The 10,079-nt window shown below is 40.8% G+C and overlaps 3 non-coding genes across 3 annotated transcripts; all 3 read right to left on the bottom strand.

Moving 5' to 3' along the window:
- Positions 1-293: 293 nt before the first annotated feature.
- On the bottom strand, positions 294-365 carry trnal-caa (transfer RNA leucine (anticodon CAA)). The gene has a single exon. It is a non-coding gene; the product is annotated as a tRNA-Leu (tRNA).
- Positions 366-1,900: 1,535 nt separating this feature from the next.
- trnar-ccu (transfer RNA arginine (anticodon CCU)) lies at positions 1,901-1,973 on the bottom strand. The gene has a single exon. It is a non-coding gene; the product is annotated as a tRNA-Arg (tRNA).
- A 1,131-nt stretch (positions 1,974-3,104) lies between these two features.
- trnar-ccu (transfer RNA arginine (anticodon CCU)) lies at positions 3,105-3,177 on the bottom strand. Its single transcript has one exon. It is a non-coding gene; the product is annotated as a tRNA-Arg (tRNA).
- Positions 3,178-10,079: the final 6,902 nt, after the last annotated feature.

Below are 10,079 nucleotides of genomic sequence, written 5' to 3'. Positions count from 1 at the left end.
AAAGATGTGAAACACGTAGAAACTAGATTGCCATGCTGATATGAAACTGGCATTGTACCCCAGATTGGACTCGAACCCTTTGGGTAGCACAATAATGACAATAAAAGCAGTTAGTATAGTAAGATGGAGGAAAGCATTTGAAAGAGCAGAGAAAAGAATGTGAAATATACAATAATTGCATTCCCAAGCGGATATGCATCTGGAATTGTACAGTAGGTGAATATGTACTTTCTGTATCTGGTTCACTTTACTAAGAGGTTGTAAAGGCCCTAAGTCAGCTTACAAAACACAGTTAGCAGAGGATGGTTTCGATCCATCGACCTCTGGGTTTTGGGCCCAGCACGCTTCCGCTGCGCCACTCTGCTTTCAACCACACCAGATTGGACTCGAACCCTTTGGGTAACACAATAATGACAATAAAAGCAGTTAGTATAGTAAGATGGAGGAAAGCATTTGAAAGAGCAGAGAAAAGAATGTGAAATATACAAAAATTGCATTCCCAAGCTGATATGCATCTGGAATTGTACAGTAGGCGAATATGTATTTTCTGTATCTGGTTCACTTTACTAAAAGGTTGTAAAGGCCCTAAGTCAGCTTACAAAACACAGTTAGCAGAGGATGGTTTCGATCCATCGACCTCTGGGTTATGGGCCCAGCACGCTTCCGCTGCGCCACTCTGCTTTCAACCACGCCAGATTGGACTCGAACCCTTTGGGTAACACAATAATGACAATAAAAGCAGTTAGTATAGTAAGATGGAGGAAAGCATTTGAAAGAGCAGAGAAAAGAATGTGAAATATACAAAAATTGCATTCCCAAGCTGATATGCATCTGGAATATTACAGTAGGTGAATATGTACTTTCTGTATCTGGATCACTTTACTTAAAGGTTGTAAGGGCCCTAAGTCAGCTTACAAAACACAGTTAGCAAAGGATGGTTTCAATCTATTGACCTCTGGGTTATGGGCCCAGCACGCTTCTGCTGCGCCACTCTGCTGTCAACCACCCCAGATGGGACTCGAACCCACAATCCCTGGCTTAGGAGGCCAGTGCATTATCCATTAGGCCACTGGGGAATCACAAACACCTTTACTCCTCAGTTCTTCCAACTAACAGTTGCTTCCTATATAGAGCATAATGTGAGACATGCCATGTTGGCTTTGGGTAACACAGTAATGGCCCCAAATGCAGTAGATATAGTGAGTAGAAGGGGAAAGATGTGAAATACGTAGAAAATAGATTGCCATGCTGAGATGAAACTGGCATTGTACACCAGATTGGACTCGAACCCTTTGGGTAACACAATAATGACAATAAAAGCAGTTAGTATAGTAAGATGGACGAAAGCATTTGAAAGAGCAGAGAAAGGAATTTGAAATATACAAAAATTGCATTCCCAAGCTGATATGCATCTGGAATTGTACAGTAGATGAATATGTACTGTCCTTATCTGGTTCATTTTACTAAGACATTGTAAAGGCTCTAAATCACTTTACAAAACACAGTTAGCAGAGGATGGATTCAATCCATCGAACTCTGGGTTATGGGCCCAGCACACTTCTGCTGCGCCAATCTGCTTTCAACCAAACCAGATTGGACTCGAACCCTTTGGGTAACACAATAATGACAATAAAAGCAGTTAGTATAGTAAGATTGAGGAAAGCATTTGAAAGAGCAGAGAAAAGAATGTGAAATATACAAAAATTGCATTCCCAAGCTGATATGCATCTGGAATTGTACAGTAGGTGAATATGTACATTCTGTATCTGGTTCACTTTACTAAAAAGTTGCAAAGGCCCTAAGTCAGCTTACAAAACACAGTTAGCAGAGGATGGTTTCGATCCATCGACCTCTGGGTTATGGGCCCAGCACGCTTCCGCTGCGCCACTCTGCTGTCAACCACCCCAGATGGGACTTGAACCCACAATCCCTGGCTTAGGAGGCCAGTGCCTTATCCATTAGGCCACTGGGGCCTCTCAAACACCTTTACTCATCAGTTCTTCCACCAAACAGTTGCTTCCTAGACAGAGCATAATGTGAGACATGCCATGTTGGCTTTGGGTAACACAATAATGGCCCCAAATGCAGTAGATATAGTGAGTAGAAGGGAAATTTTTAAAAGTGCAAAGAAAAAGATGTGAAACACGTAGAAACTAGATTGCCATGCTGATATGAAACTGGCATTGTACCCCAGATTGGACTCGAACCCTTTGGGTAACACAATAATGACAATAAAAGCAGTTAGTATAGTAAGATGGAGGAAAGCATTTGAAAGAGCAGAGAAAAGAATGTGAAATATACAATAATTGCATTCCCAAGCTGATATGCATCTGGAATTGTATAGTAGGTGAATATGTACTTTCTGTATCTGGTTCACTTTACTAAGAGGTTGTAAAGGCCCTAAGTCAGCTTACAAAACACAGTTAGCAGAGGATGGTTTCGATCCATCGACCTCTGGGTTATGGGCCCAGCACGCTTCCGCTGCGCCACTCTGCTGTCAACCACCCCAGATGGGACTTGAACCGACAATCCCTGGCTTAGGAGGCCAGTGCCTTATCCGTTAGGCCACTGGGGCCTCTCAAACACCTTTACTCATCAGTTCTTCCACCAAACAGTTGCTTCCTAGACAGAGCATAATGTGAGACATGCCATGTTGGCTTTGGGTAACACAATAATGGCCCCAAATGCAGTAGATATAGTGAGTAGAAGGGAAATTTTTAAAAGTGCAAAGAAAAAGATGTGAAACACGTAGAAACTAGATTGCCATGCTGATATGAAACTGGCATTGTACCCCAGATTGGACTCGAACCCTTTGGGTAGCACAATAATGACAATAAAAGCAGTTAGTATAGTAAGATGGAGGAAAGCATTTGAAAGAGCAGAGAAAAGAATGTGAAATATACAATAATTGCATTCCCAAGCTGATATGCATCTGGAATTGTATAGTAGGTGAATATGTACTTTCTGTATCTGGTTCACTTTACTAAGAGGTTGTAAAGGCCCTAAGTCAGCTTACAAAACACAGTTAGCAGAGGATGGTTCCGATCCATCGACCTCTGGGTTATGGGCCCAGCACGCTTCCGCTGCGCCACTCTGCTGTCAACCACCCCAGATGGGACTTGAACCCACAATCCCTGGCTTAGGAGGCCAGTGCCTTATCCATTAGGCCACTGGGGCATCTCAATCACCTTTACTCATCAGTTCTTCCACCAAACAGTTGCTTCCTATACAGAGCATAATGTGAGACATGCCATGTTGGCTTTGGGTAACACAATAATGGCCCCATATGCAGTAGATATAGTGAGTTCAATTCAATTCAACTTTATTTATATAGTGCCAATTCACAACAAAGTCATCTCAGGGCACTTTACAGAATAAAGTAAAGATTATAAAGATATATAAAGAGAACCCAACAATTCCCCCTGGAGCAAGCCATAGGCAACAGTGGAGAGGAAAAACTCCCTTTAACGGAAGAAACCTCCAGCAGAACCAGGCTCAGGGTGGACGGCCATTTGCCTCGACCGGTTGGGGTGAGTGGAAAGGGGAGAGGGAAAAGAACAGAGCAACAAAAAGCAACAACAAAACATTGGGCAGATTGGTAGGACCAGTAGCTTCACGCTGGAAGACACACAGCTTCAAAGCCGGGGGACACCTGCAGAAAGGGACAGAGAGAAGGGGACAGAGGATGACAAAGACAACTACGGGAGAGAACACACAGAGTTAATGACATGCAGTGGTGACAATTGCGGGATGAGAGGAGAGGAGAGATGGTCAAGAGGAGGAAAGGAGCTCAGTGCATTGGGGGGTGGGTCCCCCAGCAGTCTAAGCCTATGGCAGCATAACTATAAATAACTATATGCTTTATTAAAAAGGAAGGTTTTAAGCCTAGACTTAAAAGTAGAGAGGCTGTCTGCTTCCCGAATCTGAACTGGGAGCTGGTTTCACAAGAGAGGAGCTTGATAGCTAAAGGCTCTACCTCCCATTCTACTTTTGGAAATTCTGGGAACCACAAGTAGGCCTGCATTCTGAGAGCAAAGTGGTCTACTGGGATGATATGGTGCTATGAGGTCTTCTAAATATGATGGAGCCTGACCATTCAGAGCTTTATATGTAAGAAGCAGGGTTTCAAATTCTATTCTACATTTAATTGGAAGCCAATGGAGAGAAGCTAGTGAAGGTGAAATATGATCTCTCTTGCTAGTTCCAGTCAGCACTCTTGCTGCAGCATTTTGGATTAATTGCAGGCTCTTTAGGGAGTTACTGGGGCATCCTGAAAGTAGGGAATTACAGTAGTCAAACCTAGAGGTAACAAATGCATGGACCAGTTTTTCGGCATCACTTTGAGACAGGATGCTCCTAATTTTGGCAATGTTCCGTAGGTGGAAGAAGGCTGTTCTAGAGATTTGTTTTATATGTGAGTTAAAGGACAGATCCTGATCAAACATAACTCCAAGGTTCCTTGCAGTAGTACTGGAGGCCAGGCTTATGCCATCTAGTGTAACAATATGGTTGGACATCATATCTCTGAGATTTTTGGGCCCAAATACTATGAATTCAGTTTTGTCTGAGTTTAAAAGTAAAAAATTGTGGGACATCCAGGCCTTTATGTCTTGTAGGCATGCTTGAAGCTTTATTAACTGATTATTTTCATCTGGTTCCATATATAAATATAGCTGGGTATCATCAGCATAACAGTGGAAGGGATATTTTTAAAAGTGCAAAGAAAAAGATGTGAAACACGTAGAAACTAGATTGCCATGCTGATATGAAACTGGCATTGTACCCCAGATTGGACTCGAACCCTTTGGGTAACAAAATAATGACAATAAAAGCAGTTAGTATAGTAAGATGGAGGAAAGCATTTGAAAGAGCAGAGAAAAGAATGTGAAATTTACAAAAATTGCATTCCCAAGCTGATATGCATCTGGAATATTACAGTAGGTGAATATGTACTTTCTGTATCTGGATCACTTTACTTAAAGGTTGTAAAGGCCCTAAGTCAGCTTACAAAACACAGTTAGCAAAGGATGGTTTCAATCTATTGACCTCTGGGTTATGGGCCCAGCACGCTTCCGCTGCGCCACTCTGCTTTCAACCACGCCAGATTGGACTCGAACCCTTTGGGTAACACAATAATGACAATAAAAGCAGTTAGTATAGTAAGATGGAGGAAAGCATTTGAAAGAGCAGAGAAAAGAATGTGAAATATACAAAAATTGCATTCCCAAGCTGATATGCATCTGGAATATTACAGTAGGTGAATATGTACTTTCTGTATCTGGATCACTTTACTTAAAGGTTGTAAAGGCCCTAAGTCAGCTTACAAAACACAGTTAGCAAAGGATGGTTTCAATCTATTGACCTCTGGGTTATGGGCCCAGCACGCTTTTGCTGCGCCACTCTGCTGTCAACCACCCCAGATGGGACTCGAACCCACAATCCCTGGCTTAGGAGGCCAGTGCATTATCCATTAGGCCACTGGGGCATATTTCACATGGGGCAAAAAATTGTGGGACATCCAGGCCTTTATGTCTTGTAGGCATGCTTGAAGCTTTATTAACTGATTATTTTCATCTGGTTCCATATATAAATATAGCTGGGTATCATCAGCATAACAGTGGAAGGGATATTTTTAAAAGTGCAAAGAAAAAGATGTGAAACACGTAGAAACTAGATTGCCATGCTGATATGAAACTGGCATTGTACCCCAGATTGGACTCGAACCCTTTGGGTAACACAATAATGACAATAAAAGCAGTTAGTATAGTAAGATGGAGGAAAGCATTTGAAATACGTAGAAACTAGATTGCCATGCTGAGATGAAACTGGCATTGTACACCAGATTGGACTCGAACCCTTTGGGTAACACAATAATGGCCCCAAATGCAGTAGATATAGTGAGTAGAAGGGAAATTTTTAAAAGTGCAAAGAAAAAGATGTGAAACACATAGAAACTAGTTTCCAATGCTGATATGAAACTGGCATTGTACCCCAGATTGGACTCGAACCCTTTGGGTAACACAATAATGACAATAAAAGCAGTTAGTATAGTAAGATGGAGGGAACCATTTAAAAGAGCAGAGAAAGGAATTTGAAATATACAAAAATTGCATTCCCAAGCTTATATGCATCTGGAATTGTACAGGAGGTGAATATTTACTTTCTGTATCTGGTTCAGTTTACTAAAAGGTTGTAAAGGCCCTAAGTCAGCTTACAAAACACAGTTAGCAGAGGATGGTTTCGATCCATCGACCTCTGGGTTATGGGTCCAGCACGCTTCCGCTGTACCACTCTGCTGTCAACCACCCCAGATAGGACTTGAACCCACAATCCCTGGCTTAGGAGGCCAGTGCCTTATCCAATAGGCCACTGGGGCATCTCAAACACCTTTACTCATCAGTTCTTCCACCAAACAGTTGCTTCCTATACAGAGCATAATGTGAGCCATGCCATGTTGGCTTTGGGTAACACAATAATGGCCCCAAATGCAGTAGATATAGTGAGTAGAAGGGAAATTTTTAAAAGTGCAAAGAAAAAGATGTGAAACACGTAGAAACTAGAATGCCATGCTGATATGAAACTGGCATTGTACCCCAGATTGGACTCGAACCCTTTGGGTAACACAATAATGACAATAAAAGCAGTTAGTATAGTAAGATGGAGGAAAGCATTTGAAAGAGCAGAGAAAAGAATGTGAAATATACAAAAATTGCATTCCCAAGCTGATATGCATCTGGAATATTACAGTAGGTGAATATGTACTTTCTGTATCTGGTTCACTTTACTAAAAGGTTGTAAAGGCCCTAAGTCAGCTTACAAAACACAGTTAGCAGAGGATAGTTTCGAACCATCGACCTTTGGGTTATGGGCCCAGCACGCTTCCGCTGAGCCACTCTGCTGTCAACCACCCCAGATGGGACTCGAACCCTTTGGGTAACACAATAATGACAATAAAAGCAGTTAGTATAGTAAGATGGAGGAAAGCATTTGAAAGAGCAGAGAAAAGAATGTGAAATATACAAAAATTGCATTCCCAAGCTCATATGCATCTGGAATTGTACAGTAGGTGAATATGTACTTTCTGTATCTGGTTCACTTTACTAAAAGGTTGTAAAGGCCCTAAGTCAGCTTACAAAACACAGTTAGCAGAGGATGGTTTCGATCCATCGACCTCTGGGTTATGGGCCCAGCACGCTTCCGCTGCGCCACTCTGCTTTGAACCACACCAGATTGGACTCGAACCCTTTGGGTAATACAACTGCTCATACTGAACCAAAACCCAAAACTTTTAAATGTGGATTATTAAACATCAGATCTCTCTCTTCTAAATCTTTGTTAGTAAATGACTTGATAAATGATCATCAAATTGGTTTATTTTGTCTCACTGAAACGTGGTTGCAGCAGGAAGAATATGTCAGTTTAAATGAGTCAACCCCCCAAAGTCATATTAATTATCATGTTCCTAGATGCACAGGCCGAGGTGGAGGAGTAGCAGCAATATTTCACTCTAGCTTATCAATAATTCCTAGACCTAAACATAGTTATACCTCATTTGAGAGTCTTACTCTTAGCCTTTCACACCCAAACTGGAAAACTCAAAAACCACTATTATTTGTTATCGTGTACCGTCCTCCAGTCCCTTATTCAGAGTTTTTGATTGAATTTTCTGATTTTCTATCTGATTTAGTGCTTAGTACAGATAAAGTCATTATAGTGGGTGACTTTAACATTCATGTAGATGCTGACAGTAACTGTCTGAGCACTGCGTTTAATTCATTATTAGATTCAATTGGTTTTTCCCAAAATGTAAATAAACCCACTCATTGTTTTAGTCACACGTTAGACCTTGTCCTTACATATGGCATTGAAACTGATAATTTAATAGTATTTCCTCATAATTCTCTTCTGTCTGACCATTTTCTAATAACATTTGAATTTACAATAACGGACTATACAGCAGTTAGGAAAAAATTCCACTACAGCAGATGTTTATCTGAAAATGCTGTGAATACATTTAAAGAAATTATTTCTTCATCTTTTTCACCACCATGTGTCAATACTATGGTGAGTAGCCATCTTACTCCTGTGCAAATTGATTATTTAGTTGACGATTCTGCCGCCTCACTGCGTAGGATACTAGATACAGTTGCCCCTTTGAAATAGAAGGCAGTGAATCAGAGGAGCCGACCTCCATGGTACAATTCACAAATGCACAGCTTAAAGCAGGCAACACGAAAGCTAGAGAGGAAGTGGCGTTCCACTAATTTAGAAGAATCCCGGTTAGCCTGGAAAAACAGTTTAAAAACATACAAAAAAGCTCTCCGTGATGCCAGAACAGCATATTATTCCGCATTAATAGAGGAAAACAAGAACAACCCCCGGTTTCTGTTCAGCACTGTAGCCAGGCTGACTAAGAGCCATAGTTCTGTTGAGCCTAGTATTCCCTTAACTTTGAGCAGCAATGACTTTATGACTTTCTTTACTAGTAAAATTGTAGCCATTAGGGAAAAGATTCACCAGATCCTCCCTACAAATATTACGGCTAGATCTTCATGTACAACAGCTATAGAATCCTCAATAAGGCCCCAATCCATCTTAGACTGCTTTTCACCCATAGATCTCACTGAGCTAAGTTCAACTACCGCCTCCTCAAAACTAACAACATGTCTTTTAGACCCTGTTCCAACCAAATTGCTTAAAGATGTTCTACCTTTAATAGACACTTTCATATTAGATTTGATTAACCTATCTTTAGAAACTGGCTATGTACCAAAGGCCTATAAAGTTGCTGTAATCAAACCATTACTTAAAAAACCTTGTCTTGATCCAGGGGATTTAGCCAACTATAGACCAATATCAAATCTCCCGTTTATTTCTAAAATCCTTGAAAAAGTAGTTGCAAAACAATTATGTGATCACCTTTACAGGAATAATTTGTATGAAGACTTTCAGTCAGGATTTAGAGCTCATCACAGTACAGAAACAGCACTGGTAAAAGTCTCCAATGATCTTCTCCTGGCTTCAGATAATGGACTTGTGTCTGTACTCGTCTTACTAGACCTTAGTGCCGCATTTGACACCATTGACCACAACATTTTATTACAGAGACTAGAACATGGATTTGGGATTAAAGGAACCACATTACATTGGTTTAAATCTTATCTGTCAGACAGATTCCAACTTGTTCATGTTAATGATGACTCTTCTTTATGCACCAAAGTCAGCTATGGAGTTCCACAGGGCTCTGTGTTAGGACCAATACTTTTTAATCTCTACATGTCACCTTTAGGCAAAATCATTAGGAAACATTCCATAAACTTCCACTGATATGCAGATGATACCCAGCTCTATTTATCTGTGAAACCAGAAGATACTAACCAATTAGTCAAATTTGAAGCATGTCTAAAAGACATAAAGAACTGGATGTCCTACAATTTCCTACTTCTAAATTCAGACAAAACTGAAATCATCCTCTTTGGGCCTAAAAACATGAGAAATATGCTGTCTAACAATATAGTTACTCTAGATGACATAACTTTGGCCTCTAGTACTACGGTGAGGAACCTAGGAGTTATCTTTGACCAAGATTTGGCGTTTACGTCACATAAAAGACAAATGTCTAGAACAGACTTCTTCCACCTACGGAACATTGCTAAAATTAGAAGCATCCTGTCTCAAAGTGATGCCGAAAAACTTGTCCATGCATTTGTTACTTCTAGGTTGGACTACTGTAATTCCCTACTTCTGGGGTGTCCTAATAACTCTCTAAAAAGCCTTCAATTAATCCAAAATGCTGCAGCAAGAGTGCTGACTGGATTAGGAAAGAGAGATCATATTTCACCTTCACTAGCTTCTCTTCATTGGCTTCCCATAAAATCTAGAATAGAGTTCAAAACCCTCCTCCTTACATACAAAGCTCTTAATGGTCAAGCTCCATCATATTTAATAGATCTCATAGTCCTGTATCGCCCAATTAGACCACTTCGATCCCAAAATACTGGCCTACTTGTGGTTCCCAGAGTTTGCAAAAGTAGAATGGGAGGCAGAGCCTTTAGCTATCAAGCTCCTCTCCTGTGGAA

This window comes from Channa argus, unplaced genomic scaffold (genome assembly GCF_033026475.1).
Source record: "Channa argus isolate prfri unplaced genomic scaffold, Channa argus male v1.0 Contig013, whole genome shotgun sequence".
NCBI lineage: Eukaryota > Metazoa > Chordata > Actinopteri > Anabantiformes > Channidae > Channa > Channa argus.
This window is presented reverse-complemented; position numbering and strand designations above follow the sequence as displayed.